This window comes from Lissotriton helveticus, chromosome 10 (genome assembly GCF_964261635.1).
Source record: "Lissotriton helveticus chromosome 10, aLisHel1.1, whole genome shotgun sequence".
NCBI classification, from domain to species: Eukaryota; Metazoa; Chordata; class Amphibia; order Caudata; family Salamandridae; genus Lissotriton; species Lissotriton helveticus.
The window spans coordinates 97,016,990-97,031,873 of NC_136071.1; positions in this window are offsets into that span (position 1 = coordinate 97,016,990).

The window sequence follows — 14,884 nt, forward strand, 5'->3', positions numbered from 1 at the left end:
CCCCAGATACTCTAACAAGTTTGTGTTCTGATGCACCGTTGAAAGCAGTGGATTAATAGTAGAGACATGGTTAGAAAGATATGGTGGGTCCAATCATGAGAACAGAGTCAGCCATCTACTGACCAGGACCCATGCAGTACAGTATTCCACGACCAACTCTGAGATCAGAGGGCAGCGCAGTGTCTGGTGGTATAGTGGGGGGGAGCAAAGTTGTGAAGTTAGGAGACTTGTAAGTGTTTCTTAAAACTGTGTGAGCTCCACAAAATGCAGTTTGTGTAGGTATTTTTTATACTGAGTATGTTTAGCAGATATTGTTCCATCCATTGCGAGACCACCATCATGGTCAGTGGGTTAATGCAAAATGATGTGGCTCTGTGTGGAATGTGATGAGGGGCCCTGAGTCTGCTTATTGTACAGATATTCCTGGTCACTGGGCTGAATGCTCCCCTCCCAGAGGCTGGGATCCACCCCGCACCATGGGGGCTGCAGGGGCCTGTGTTATACATCTGAACACAGTAAGTCCTGGTTCAACCCCGCTCCTGCCCTGCACTGTTCCCTTTCACAGCACCAGTCCAGATTCTTAGTGAACCGTGCCCGGTGTGGCACCACCAGACACCTCAGTGTGCCATGTTTTTTACCCCACCTGGTATATGCAGGGGGCAGTTGCTGCCACCAATAATGCACTACCACAGCATGCACCACTAACGAACATCCTGCTGCGTGGCATTATCTTGCAGCGACCAGGGGAGGATTTAACTTTGCATCGTATCAAGTCACAAAACTTCACCCAAGATCTCCATGGGTGAATTTCTGACTTTGCCCCTCTTGAGTAAAAATATACACTGGTCAAGTGTAAATAGCACCAAAATACATCTAGGTGTGAACCGGAGGTCAATAAAAACACAAGTCGCATATCAAGAACTAATTGCCCTGGCATGGAAGCCAGGTCTGCTCGTCCTTGCTGCATCTCAGTGAATGGGATGGGGACAGGCCTAAGGGCCGGGCTTGGGAGCCAGTGATCCAAGGGCACGCCCCACCCTGGTGTCTGCATTTTACCATCAATCCTTGTGACCAGGAGTGAGATTGTTTGCAAAAGAGTGAGGCTCACACTGAATGAGTGAGACTTTAGGTACTTGAAAAGATGGAGTCCGTAGAAATAAATCACATAACTGTGCACCTATCCACTATCAGTTAATTTTAATTCATTTTTTTTTACAGATCATTGAATCTGGCACCAGCGGCTTCTCCCCTGACTCACTGTTGTATTTGGTACAGTTTCCACCTTAGCACGCATTACTTTAAATGTGGCTCATTAAACCCCAGCCCACAGCGCCTGGGAAGCAGTGAGAAAACTGGCTTTACAGCACACAATAAACGATTCCCCCTCGGCCTTGAGGTGTTTAGTCTCGCTGAAGCCAACGCGCATGCGTTGCTTCTGCAAGAATATAGTAGGGCTTCCAAAAATGCTCCCAAAGTCTGCAGATCGGACACAGTGCATGTGCGCAGGGCCCGCGCACACCATCTGTCCGCCTGCAGTTTTGGGAGCAATTTCGTGGCCGCTTTGATGTTCTCAGTGAGCCGCGCGGCCACTGAGAACATCAAAGCGGTCGCGAAATGCTCCCACACTCGCGCACATGCACTGCAAGCTTGATCGCGATCACTTTCACTTTAGCGGCCGCACGTTTTTTTTTTCCTTTGGGTGAGGGCATGTTCATAGTTCCTCCTCTTCCCGTTTAGCTCTCTGGACCATATGTACTTCTCATCATGGAACTCTCCTTTACCATCCATGTGACCCCTTTCTTGAACCACATCCATTTTTTTCCCCTTCTTTACATGGCATGTGTTGATTGCCTCCTTGTCCTTTTTGCATGTTTCTACGCATTTGCCTTTTTGCACTCAGTGGAACCTGCATGGCCCTTTCATTTTTCCCTCGTTTGCTTCCAGTTTCTCCCTCCCCTCCTTTTCACCTGGGTGGCAGCTCCTCTTTGCATCTGACCGTCACTCCATTTGGTAAGTCCTCCCACCCCTCCTCCTTTTCCCTGTAGTGCCACATTGTGTTTACCTCTATTGTAATGATCGAGGGTCGATTTTACCTCCATGAAGTACACTCCCTTCCCACATAGCATTTGGCTTTTAGCGCTCAGTGGGGGTGACGGCTCTTCGTGTGTCCACATCAGGTTGTATTTTTCCACCACCACCTTTTCCCCTGTATGTCAGCTCCGTTGTTGCTACCACCTATTCCACCCTCCTGCGGTTGCCTCCCAACCCCTGTCTTTGCCCTGTTGTGCATGAGGGGCGAATTTGCCTCTGTGGAATGCAATCATCACACACAGAATTTGACATTTAGCACTCAGAGGAACTGCACGGCGCTTCCTCCCCCCCATGTGAATCCCCGTGTCGTATCTCCCTCCCACACCTCCTGAGTGCTGGCTCCTCGTTGCTCCTGGCAGTTCGTCTCTCTTGTTGCTTTTAGTGTCTATAATGAATGTCATCCCTGCTATGGACTGAACTGTCAACAAATTAATTCCTGCCTACACTAACAGGCATAGGTCACAACATAGCTAAAATGTTTCAAATACACATTTGCTGTCTGTACGGTTTCGCCACTAACTTCTTTTAAAGCTGAACGTACCACTTTTTTGCAGATTGTAAGCGCTGTAGATAGCCATTACTGCTATTACCAGCTTTTAATCATACTTCAAATACCAACCTCGGAAGGATGGAAGACACAGCCCGGCAGGAAAACAAACTACTGGCTGCATATCATGGCAGAGGTGCAAACCAATCTTTTAAGTGACAGAGCTAAAATGGCAAAATTTTCTAATCTGCAGCCCTCTCCCTCCCAGCCTGCTGTTCTACCTCCCTGCCCTCTTCTCCTGAGCTGATCTACTGCTCCCTTTTCACCCGCCTCCTTCTCTAACTCACTGTTCTCTTCCCCTATGCTGATCTGCTGTTTTCTTCCTCTCGCCTCATTCTCCAACTCCCTGTTCTCTTCTCCTGTGCAGATTTTCTGTTCTCTTTCACCCCGCCTCCTTCTCTAACTCCCTGTTCTCTTCTCCTGTACTGATCTGCTGTTCTTTTCCACCGCCTCCTTCTGTAACTCCCGGTTCTCTTCTCCTGTGCCGATCTGCTGTTCTCTTCCACCCCGCCTCCTTCTTTAACTCCCTGTTCTCTTCTCCTGCACTGATCTGCTGCTCTCATCCACCCACCTCCGTCTTTAACTCCCTGTTCTCTTCTCTTGTGCTGATCTGCTGCTCTCATCCACCCACCTCCGTCTTTAACTCCCTGTTCTCTTCTCTTGTGCTGATCTGCTGCTCTCATCCACCCACCTCCGTCTTTAACTCCCTGTTCTCTTCTCTTGTGCTGATCTGCTGTTCTCTTACACCCACCTCCTTCTCTACCTCCCTGTTCTCTTCTCCTGTGCTGTTCTGCTGCTCTCTTCCACCCCACCTCCTTTTTAGGTCTCGCCTCTCAATGCGCATGCGCATTGAGCGAGACTATAGGTGCTTAAACAAGGTTTACCTAGACTGGCGATTTGATGCTGTGCCCGTGCGCTTTTAGGTCAATGTGCAAGCGCATTGACCTAAAATGCGTGTGCACATCATCAAATCGCCATCTGTTCCCCAGCAGCACTCCTCCCACTCCTTTGAAGTGAAGCTTAGCTTCACTTCAAAGGCCCCTGCTGCTTCACACTCGCCGCTCTCCCTGCTCCGCCCCGTGTCGCATTTCTCCTCCCCCCTCCCCACAGCAATGCCCTCCGTCTTGTTCTCTGTTACTTCCTTCTGTCTTTCTATTTCTGTCTCTCGCTCCTCAAACTCTGTCTCTCTGTGCCTCTCTCTGTTACTTCCTTCTGTCTTTCTATTTCTGTCTCTCGCTCCTCAAACTCTGTCTCTCTATGCCTCTCTCTGTTACTTCCTTCTGTCTTTCTATCCCTGTCTCTCGCTCCTCCAACCCTGTCTCTCGAGTATCGATGCCTCTCTGTTACTTCCTTCTGTCTTTCTAATTCTGTCTCTCGCTCCTCAAACTCTGTCTCTCGATGCCTCTCTCTGTTACTTCCTTCTGTCTTTCTATCCCTGTCTCTCGCTCCTCCAACTCTGTCTCTCGATGCCTCTCTCCGTTACTTCCTTCTGTCTTTCTAACCCTGTCTCTCCGACCGCCTCACTTTCCTTATCTGCGCCCTGGCGTGTCAATATCACATAATGTAATTATATAAAACAACGCGATAGGTTTTGCTGACGCGCTTATCCGAACGAAGTAGAAACAGAATGCATCTCCTTCTTGTCTTTTATTTTAGATCGCTTAATTTTTTGCCCCGCATGGTATTTAGGGAACACAGGAAATTAGAGTGCTGTAATGGACAAGAAGCACACACGTCACCTGATTTCATACCGTAGACTGGGCGAATATATAAAATAATTATAGCCACAAAATTTAACGTGATCTGAAAAGTATACACTTTTTCTTTAGTGGAACAGAAATGTAGGTATATTAAGTAAAATGATGTTATGTCTACAGAGTCGCTATTGCTTGTTCCTCCTGCTTCTCATTCTGAGCCCTACTATGCCACCAGCCGCCTGCCTGCCTGCCTCGCATTACCAAATCAAAGGCAGCCCAGCCTCCCTCCCACAAGCTTGAGAGCAAAGTCAAGCGCACACAACCCAAGGTACTTCCTTTTTTAAGGTTTTGTGTTAGTCAATGGAAAGATAAGATCACACTCCAAAGTTGTAATCTTTATAGTTATTTATTTTGTCCGACAAGAGTAATTGTTTCACAAAGAACCAGCCGACACGTGTTTCGTCAATAATGGGGTAGACCCGTGACTCTTCAGGGCTGGGGAGATAAAATAGAGTATGAAACAGTACTTGTGAGAGGGTAGTGGTGAAAGTGGGTGGGTTTGTAAAAAGGGGATGTGTGTCAGGGGGCCAGTGTAGGAGAGTGTGACGGGAAGGGTTAATTGGCCGGATGGCCAATCGTAGAAGAGTGGAAACCAGAAAATGGTGGCAGGGGATGGACAGGGTGTGCACCTAAAAATTTAGAAGACACCTGAGTGAGACATCAATAAGAAGTGAGTGTGATCAGTGTGGTGGTGAGCTGCTATTAAAACTAATACAAATTCTGAAAATGCAGCGACGCAGAATGAGACCACATGGTGAGTGTCATGTGGGAAGAAAGTGACTAGCTGATATACACCAATACTTTAACATAAGACATTTAGGTATAATGAGTCCTGTGGAGAAAGTAGGGAAGAAAAACACACAGCAATAAAAACGAGTCATCCATTGGTTGCCCAATTCTGGGATGGTGGTACATGGTGTACAGTGCCCTTACATAGGTAGACAATCAAATTTCTTTGGTATCAATCATATACTCTTTGGAACTGTTAAGTAAATAAACAAATCACAAGTAATGTCGCTTCCATGAAACGACAGGTGACAGATGTACTAAGGAAGACAGACAAAAATGGTGTCTCTACGTGAACTCACAGATACATTTAACCATTGTTGTTATAATGGTTAAGTTTCTGACTGATATCTGTGTGGTATGTGCAAATATAAAATACTGGTGTGTATGTATGTTTCCATGTTCAAAAATTATATCGTAATTATCTAGAGTGTAGTATGCGGAGGTTCTCTAAGGTTGGAGAACAATGTACCATCATATAACAGTTTTTAAAAAAAAGCAAAAGGAAAGGGTATGTCTTAAAACGAAAGTCCTGGTTTCCTGTACTGCTACTCTCCGGGATTTTGTCTAATAATGGGTTGCCTAATTGAAAACATCGAGTATAGAACGGAGTTAAGTGTCCCATATCTAAGAGACACATATAAGTAGGGAGGGAAGGTGTCTAAAGACGCACAATTCCCTTTCTCATCGTATTCATTGAAGGAGAAGTATCCATAAAAACTGTCCCTAGCCAGCGGTCAAATTCCATGTGATGTCCGTTAGGACCGCAGGAAAAAACAAAATACCCTATTTAGTAGTAGTTTTTTGATAAAGGGGGACACCCGGTATTCAGATAATGATCAGATAAAGAAAAGGGAGGGGGAATGGGTAACGTCACACAAGTATATATAATTCACAGTGTTGGAATACGCAGTCACGAAAAATAAGGGAAGGTGCAAAAATGCAAGCGTACCTGTCAGAGTAAGGCTGAAGGCAGTATCTACGAGGAGGAAACAAACAAGGGATAAGGAGACAATTGATAGTTTGTACTAGACGTGCTCTAGACAAAACGACAAAAGTAAGAATAAGCCTGTCGAGAAATGCTCTATGTGAAAGGCTGGACTCACCGTCGGAACGGTGATAATTCCAACCCGGTCCTAGTCGGGTGCGAATAGCAACAGACGCGAAGGAGAATGCTTCCAAAGCGTCAGGAAATATAATGGGGGTAGAGAGGTCCGCCGCCGGGTACACGGTCGGTCCACACAGACAAGCCAATCCGCTTGCCATTGTTCGTAGGCTGTAGTTAAACATAACAAAATATAATAAGCTCAATTTAGGCAGAGCAATGGAATCCGAACAGGGAGAGGGTCAACAAGAACATTTATGCACTGTATTTCCCAGGACACTGTGGTTATCTGACAAACCTTTTTGCCGTTTTGAACGGATGGGGTGTATTCCCTGGGTTCTCCGAGTTTGTGAGACACCGAAAGTGGTGCAAAAACGTCTAAAGAGGCGAATGCTTGATGACGTAGCTGCCTGGCGTCTGCGGACCGCCCTTAACAACTAGAGCGTCCCTCTGATGTTAGAAGCATCGAGGCAATACTAGAAGAAAGACTGGAGTAGTGTGCCGGACCCGACCAATCTGCGTAGATCAGTTAGCCGTATTATGACGATCAACAATTATTTATCAGTAGTTGCTGTTGTATTATTAAATATATTGTGCAGGACGGTATTGTTATTACGCTTCAGTCTTGTACAGTCAGTGTTATCATATAGCAAGTATTGTTCGCGTGTTAACCAAGGTGTCACAATGATAAAAAAAGTATAGATAGAGATTCGGTTTGTTTGTTTTTTTGGGAGTATTGGATAGTGGAAAGGCTAACAAAAGGAGGGTTATTTAGCGTTATGATACAACATCGTTACAATTAGAGGGAGGATTAGAATGTAGTACCGTTAATGCATCGTAGTGCTCAACAAGAAGTTATAATTACAAAAAGGGGGTGGTGATGGACAGAGTATCTGAGTTAATCAGAACACTCCTACCCAGTCAACAGATCAGGGCTTGATCCATCACCGTTTTTTAGCTCACTGCACCATCCCAGTTCAGAACCTGGCTATATGCAAATTAGTCTGTCCCTGGTCCAGTGCATCATGGGAACAGGGCAGACCAAACTACCAAGCCAATTCTTCACTGGAAAGGAAACAAGCTTCCGGGGACCGGTTTCTGGCATTACAGCCGTCTTCGGCCCGGCTTGCTTGAATCCTGATGGTGCAATGAGCAAGGGACTCATGTCTGAGCATACCCTTCCACACTCATGGTGGCCAAAATAATTACAAAAAGGGGGTCGTGATGGACAGAGTATCTGAGTTAATCAGAACACTCCTACCCAGTCAACAGATCAGGGCTTGATCCATCACCGTTTTTTAGCTCACTGCACCATCCCAGTTCAGAACCTGGCTATATGCAAATTAGTCTGTCCCTGGCCCAGTGCATCATGGAAACAGGGCAGACCAAACTACCAAGCCAATTCTTCACTGGAAAGGAAACAAGCTTCCGGGGACCGGTTTCTGGCATTACAGCCGTCTTCGGCCCGGCTTGCTTGAATCCTGATGGTGCAATGAGCAAGGGACTCATGTCTGAGCATACCCTTCCACACTCATGGTGGCCAAAATAATTACCAAAAGGGGGTGGTGATGGACAGAGTATCTGAGTTAATCAGAACACTCCTACCCAGTCAACAGATCAGGGCTTGATCCATCACCGTTTTTTAGCTCACTGCACCACCCCAGTTCAGAACCTGGCTATATGCAAATTAGTCTGTCCCTGGCCCAGTGCATGATGGGAACAGGGCAAACCAAACTACCAAGCCAATTCTTATACTGGGAAGGAAACAAGCTTCCGGGGACCGGTTTCTGGCATTACAGTTGTCTTCGGCCCGGCTTGCTTGAATCCTGATGGTGCAATGAGCAAGGGACTCATGTCTGAGCATACCCTTCCACACTCATGGTGGCCAAAATAATTACAAAAAGCGTGGAAGGGTATACTCAGATGTGAGTCCCTTGCTCATTGCACCATCAGGATTCAAGCAAGCCGGGCCGACGATGGCTGAAATGCCAGAAACCGGTCCCCGGAAGCTTGTTTCCTTCCCAGTATAAGAATTGGCTTGGTAGTTTGGTTTGCCCTGTTCCCATCATGCACTGGGACAGGAACAGACTAATTTGCATATAGCCAGGTTCTGAGCTGGGATGGTGGAGTGAGCTAAAAAACGGTGATGGATCAAGCCGTGATCTTTGGACTGGGTAAGAGTGGTCTGCTTAATTCAGACACTCTGTTCATCACCATCCCCTTTTCTGAATCATTTTGTCCGCCACAAGCGTGGAAGGGTATACTCAGATGTGAGTCCCTTGCTCATTGCACCATCAGGATTCAAGCAAGCCGGGCCGACGATGGCTGAAATGCCAGAAACCGGTCCCCGGAAGCTTGTTTCCTTCCCAGTATAAGAATTGGCTTGGTAGTTTGGTTTGCCCTGTTCCCATCATGCACTGGGTCAGGAACAGACTAATTTGCATATAGCCAGGTTCTGAGCTGGGATGGTGCAGTGAGCTAAAAAATGGTGATGGATCAAGCCCTGATCTTTGGACTGGGTAAGAGTGGTCTGCTTAATTCAGACACTCTGTTCATCACCATCCCCTTTTCTGAATCAACAAGAAGTTATGGCACACTGCAGTATGTAAAATGGTGTGTTTGATCGAGAATATAATTTGGCAAGTTAAGCTGTCCAATCCACATGTTATCTTGTGTGCGATAGAACTTTGTTATAACTAGAAAGAATGCATAGTCGTTGATATTTTGTATTGTTCTTCGAGAAGTTCACAAACACTGAAGTTGTCTGAAAATGAAAAAGTATTAGATCGAGAATGTGATTTGGCAAGTGGGTTAAGTGTTGTCATGATACGAGGCAACTTAGACATATGGAGGTGCGTTCATAGCCCTTACAGTTCAATAGGTGGCTGGTCTGAAGAGCGGAAAAGTCCGCCGAACTGGAGCATATAGCAGTTGGCATAGTGCTAAAATATAAATGGCAGGGGGCCCAGTATAATAAGCTTGTATCTGTTTTGGCTGATGTTAGTAAAGCATGTGTGGAAAGTTTACAACAAAGGGAAAATGGAAAAATGAATGTGGAGGTGTGGTGGAACGGTGTGTGATCGCTCCATCAGATATAATTTGACATTAGCAACATTGATACAATAATGATTAGATTCACAGGTTTGCAGCTATTGTTCAATTGTACGTCATTCGTATTTACAAAAAATAATGGAGTTCATCATCCGTGTTCTGGCCGTGCTTAAGACTTTGTGTTCGCATGATCCAGATTGCTTCCTGACGTCTTAGTCTTAGTTCTCGATTACCGCCTCTTGCATGAGCTTCAATCACATCTATGCCGTAGAAGATGAACTTTTTGTTGGAGCCTTGTGAGGGGCAAGTAGCCATATGAATGGCCATAGGGTAACGTGCATCTTGTGTGAAAATGGCACGTGCATGTTCTCTGATTCTTTCCCTCAGAGGTCTGATGGAGCTGCCTATGTATTGACTCTGGCAGAGGCATTCAATAATGTACACAGTGTATCTGGTTTCGCAGGTTATGTTTGAGTCAATTTTGAATTCATGTTTGTGGTATCCTTTGAAGGACTTGGTGCCATGTTTTGCCCAACGGCACATACTACAAAAACCACATTTGTAGAAACCTTTTGATTTCTTGGTTAGCCATGATGTAGGTTTTACTGCTCGTGGCATGGTAGGACAAATTCTAGATCTGAGGTTCTTCCCTTTGCGATAGGTAATTTGAGGTCTCTCAGTGATTGTGTCTTTCAAGGCTCTGTCGGCCAGAAGAATCCCCCAATGCTTGTTGAGGCTTTTCCGTATTGTTAGGCTGATCTCATTGTAGTCCATGATCAGTGAAACTGGTTGTTTGATCCCCTTAAGTTTGGTCTTGTTTAGCAGTGTTGTAGACCTTTCAATTTTATGTATTTTTCTTTTTGCTACTTCCAAAGTGTTCTGTTTATAACCTCTTTTTGAGAAACGTTGGGTCATATCCTCAATGCATCGTTCAAATTCCGAGTTCTCGCTACAGTTTCTTCTTGCGCGTATGAACTCTCCATAAGGGATGGCATTGATTTGGTGGGTAGGATGTGAACTATCTGCATGAAGTGTCGCATTGCAGGCTGTTTCTTTCCAGAAATGGCGACTGTGTAGGGCATTGTCTTTGATATATAACTTTGATATATAACTCCACATCTAGAAAGGTTACATTCGTCGTGCTGATGTCACTGGTGAACTTCATGTCCATGTGGTTGTTATTGAGGTGCTCACAAAATTCTAGAAGTGAGACGTGTGATCCTGACCAGATTAGTAAGCAATCGTCTATATATCTTCCCCAATAAATTATGTTGTCAATCCATGGTTTTCCCTTGTTGCCCCAGATGTATTCTGCTTCAAGTGCGCCCATGTACAGGTTTGCAAAAGACGGCGAGAATCTAGACCCCATGGCCACAAGCTTATCAGCGTGCGCTCACACATCAAAGCCATCAGCCTCCCTCCCACCTCCCCCCTAATTGCTTTGCTTTCACTTTCACGGCCGCGAGGCCATGAGCTACTTTAAAGGGATCCGCACCCCGCCCCCCCCCGCCGCTTGCATTTCCTGTACTTGTTTCTCTTTGCTCATATTTCACTTTCTCCTGTGTGTGTCTTCTTCTTCCCTCTTTCTCTTTGTTCCACCCTCCCTCTTCTCCCTCCCACTTCCCTCTCTTCCCTCTATCTCCCACTCTTTCTACCACCCCTCTCTCTCCTTCCCTCCCTCTCTGCTCTCTTCCCACCCTCTCCCTCCTCTTCTCTCTCTCCCCTCTTCACACTCCCTCTTTCTCTCCCTCTTCCAGCGCTCTCCTCATCTTCTTTCTCTCCCACTACCCTCTCCCTCTTTCACTCCTCTCTCTCTTCCACTCCCCTCTCTCTCCCCTTCCCTCTCTCTTGCACTCCCCTCTCTCTCTCCTTCCCCCTCTCTCTTGCACTCCCCCTTCCCTCCCCCTTCCCTCTCTCTCTCTTGCACTCCCCTCTCTCTCTCTCTCCCTTCCCTCTCTCTCTTGCACCCCCTCTCTCTCCCCTTCCCTCTCTCGCTTGCACTCCCCTCTCTCTCCCTCCCTTCTCTCTCTTGCACTCCCCTCTCTCTCCCCCTTCGCTCTCTCTCCCCTTCCCTCTCTCTCCCCCTTCCCTCTCTCTCCCCTTCCCTCTCTCTCCCCCTTCCCTCTCTCTCCCCCTTCCCTTTCTCTCTTTCACTCCCCTCTTCCCTCTTTCTTGCACTCCCCTCTCCACCCTCTCTCTTGTACTCCCCTCTCTCCCCTCTCTCTTGCACTCCCCTCTCTCTCTCTCTCCCACTCCCCTCTCTCTCCCTCTCTCTTGCACCCCCTCTCTCTCCCTCTCCCCCTTGCACTCCCCTCACTCTTGCACCCCCCTCTCTCCCCCTCTCTCTCTCTTGCACCCCCTCTCTCCCCCTTCCCTTTCTCTCTTGCACCCCCCACTCCCTCCCCTTCCCTCTCTCTCTCTTGAACTCTGCTCTCTCTCCCCCTTCCCTCTCTCTCTTGCACTCCCCTATCTCTCCCTTCCCTCTCTCTCTTGCACTCCCCTCTCCCTCTCTCTCCCTCTCCCCCTCTCTCTCTTGTTTGAAGTGTCACTCACATTCTAATCACCCCACAATATATATCGAGAGGGGCAGTGTTTCTGCCTTCTTCAGCCATTGCCTTACTTAATGTCAATGAACCCACACCACACAATTACACTCTACTGAACACAACATACACTCCACACAATACCACTCAGTGCCACATAATTATATTGTACATAATTACACTGCGCTCAACGCAACATACACTCCAAATACCACTGAGTGCCACATAATTACATACCACATAATTACACTCTACTGAATGCAACACACTCCACACAATACCACTCAGTGCCACATACTTATATGCTACATAATTACAATGCAACATACACTCCAAACAATACCACTCAGTGCCACATACTTATATGCTACATAATTACAATGCAACATACACTCCAAACAATACCACTCAGTGCCACATAATTACACGCCACACAATTAAACTCTACTGAATACAACATACACTCCTCATAATACCACTCAGTGCCACATAATTACACTCTACTCAATGCAACATACACTCCAAATACCACTCAGTTCCACATAGTTACACGCCACATTATTAAACTGCACTCAATGCAACATACGCTCCAAATACCACTCAGTGCCACATAATTACACGCCACATAATTACACTGCACTCAATGCAACATACACTCCAAATACCACTCAGTGCCACATAATTACACACCACATAATTACACTTGACTGAATGCAACACACTCCACAAAATACCACTCAGTGCCACATAATTACAAGCAAAACAACAACTTTCAGAGGAGGGTCAGAGGGAATATGTTTAACGACCATTCAAGTTAATACCCCCAGTAGAACTACATAAACAACAAAGAAACTTGAAGGTCTAAACTAGCTGAGTTAAATAGGTTATCACCGGACTCGGCACAATACGAGTGCAGTGCATCAGCTATCACGTGATGGAAAGGCACTCAACATGATAGTTTGAGTCCTATCAGCCCACCCATGTGGCGGAGCCTCATCATGTAGGACATCTTGAACTAGGTCTGTGTACCGAAGCCCAGATGTATTGGCTTTGTATCACTAGGCCGTAGTTCAGTCAATGCAAGTGTCCTCACCACTGGTGAAGCTGATGAATGCAGTGCAAAAAGTGAAGTGATGTGTATTAAAATGGCTGTCAAGGGAAATAGAGAAATTTTATTGATATTCACCTGGACGTCAGGTTAAAAAACAGTGTAGGGACAGTGTGAAAAAATCACTGTCTGTTTTGCTTGGTAGTAAATCAGGCCAACATGTTTCTGCCGTAAGGTGGATGTTCACCGGCATTCGTCAGGGCCAAGCTAATTGGTGTGCTACTGCAAATTACACTATTAGAAGTGCACAGAAAAGGAACATAATAACAAAGAATCTAACAGACCATACTTTGTCTGTGAATAGTCACATAAGTGGTCACAAGGACCATCCTACCATGTCCTCCCGATTGATGCGAATGAAGAGTTGGGGAAGACTTCCTCCACATAAAACAATTGGCATTGTAAATAATAAAGCTATTAATTTTTGAAACATTGTGATTTGTCAGATCAATACATATAAGACAGGGGAAAACTAAACATGTACCTTTACTAATGCTATAGATGTCACATTTGATAATTTTATAACTATTGGCATTTATAATAACAAAAAAAAACTTTTATAATTTGCACAACATAAAGAAAATGTAAATAATATTTAAATTTACCACACCAAAAACTCAAACTTTTCTATTGCGAGACCTATTGCATTTCCAATGCTTGTTTAACTCCCTGCTCTTTTCTGCTGTGCTGATCTGCTGCTCTCTCATCTCCTTCTCTAACTCCTTGTTCTCTGCTCTTCTCCTGTGCTGATCTGCTGCTCTCTTCCACCCCACCTCCTTCTTTAACTCCCTGTTCTCTTCTGCTGTGCTGATCTGCTGCTCTCTTCCACCCACCTCCTTCTCTAACTCCCTGTTCTCTTCTCTTCTCCTGTGCTGATCTGCTGCTCTCTTCTATCCACCTCCTTCTCTAATTCCCTGTTCTCTTCTTTTCTCCTGTGCTGATCTGTTGCTCTCTTCCACCCCGCCTCCTTCTTTAACTCCCTGTCAACTTCTGCTGATCTGCTGCTCTCTTCCACCCCACCTCCTTTTTTAACTCCCTGTTCTTTTCTGCTGTGCTGATCTGCTGCTCTCTTCCACCTCACCTCCTTCTCTAACTCCCTGTTCTCTTCTCTTCTCCTGTGCTGATCTGCTGCTCTCTTCCACCCCACCTCCTTCTTTAACTCCCTGTTCTCTTCTGCTGTGCTGATCTGCTGCTTTCTTCCACCCACCTCCTTCTCTAACTCCCTGTTCTCTTCTCTTCTCCTGTGCTGATCTGCTGCTCTCTTCCACCCACCTCCTTTAACTACCTGTTCTGTTCTCCCATGCTGATCTGCTGATCTCTTCCACCCGCCCCCTTCTCCAACGCCCTGTTCTCTTCTCTCGTGCTGATCTGCTGTTCTCTTCCACCTCACCTCCTTCTCTAACTCCCTGTTCTCTTCTCTTCTCCTGTGCTGATCTGCTGCTCTCTTCCACCCCACCTCCTTCTTTAACTCCCTGTTCTCTTCTGCTGTGCTGATCTGCTGCTCTCTTCCACCCACCTCCTTCTCTAACTCCCTGTTCTCTTCTCTTCTCCTGTGCTGATCTGCTGCTCTCTTCTACCCGCCTCCTTCTCTAACTCCCTGTTCTCTTCTCTTCTCCTGTGCTGATCTGTTGCTCTCTTCCACCTCACCTCCTTTAACTCCCTGTTCTCTTCTGCTGTGCTGATCGGTTCCTCTCTTCCACCCACCTCCTTCTCTAACTCCCTGTTCTATCTTCTTCTCTCCTGCTGATCTGCTGCTCTCTTCCACCCTGCCCCCTTCTCTAACTCCCTGTTATCTTCTCTTCTCCTGTGCTGATATGCTGCTCTCTTCCACCCTACCTACTTTTTAACTCCCTGTTCTCTTTTGCTGTGCTGATCTGCTGCTCTCTTCCACCCCAC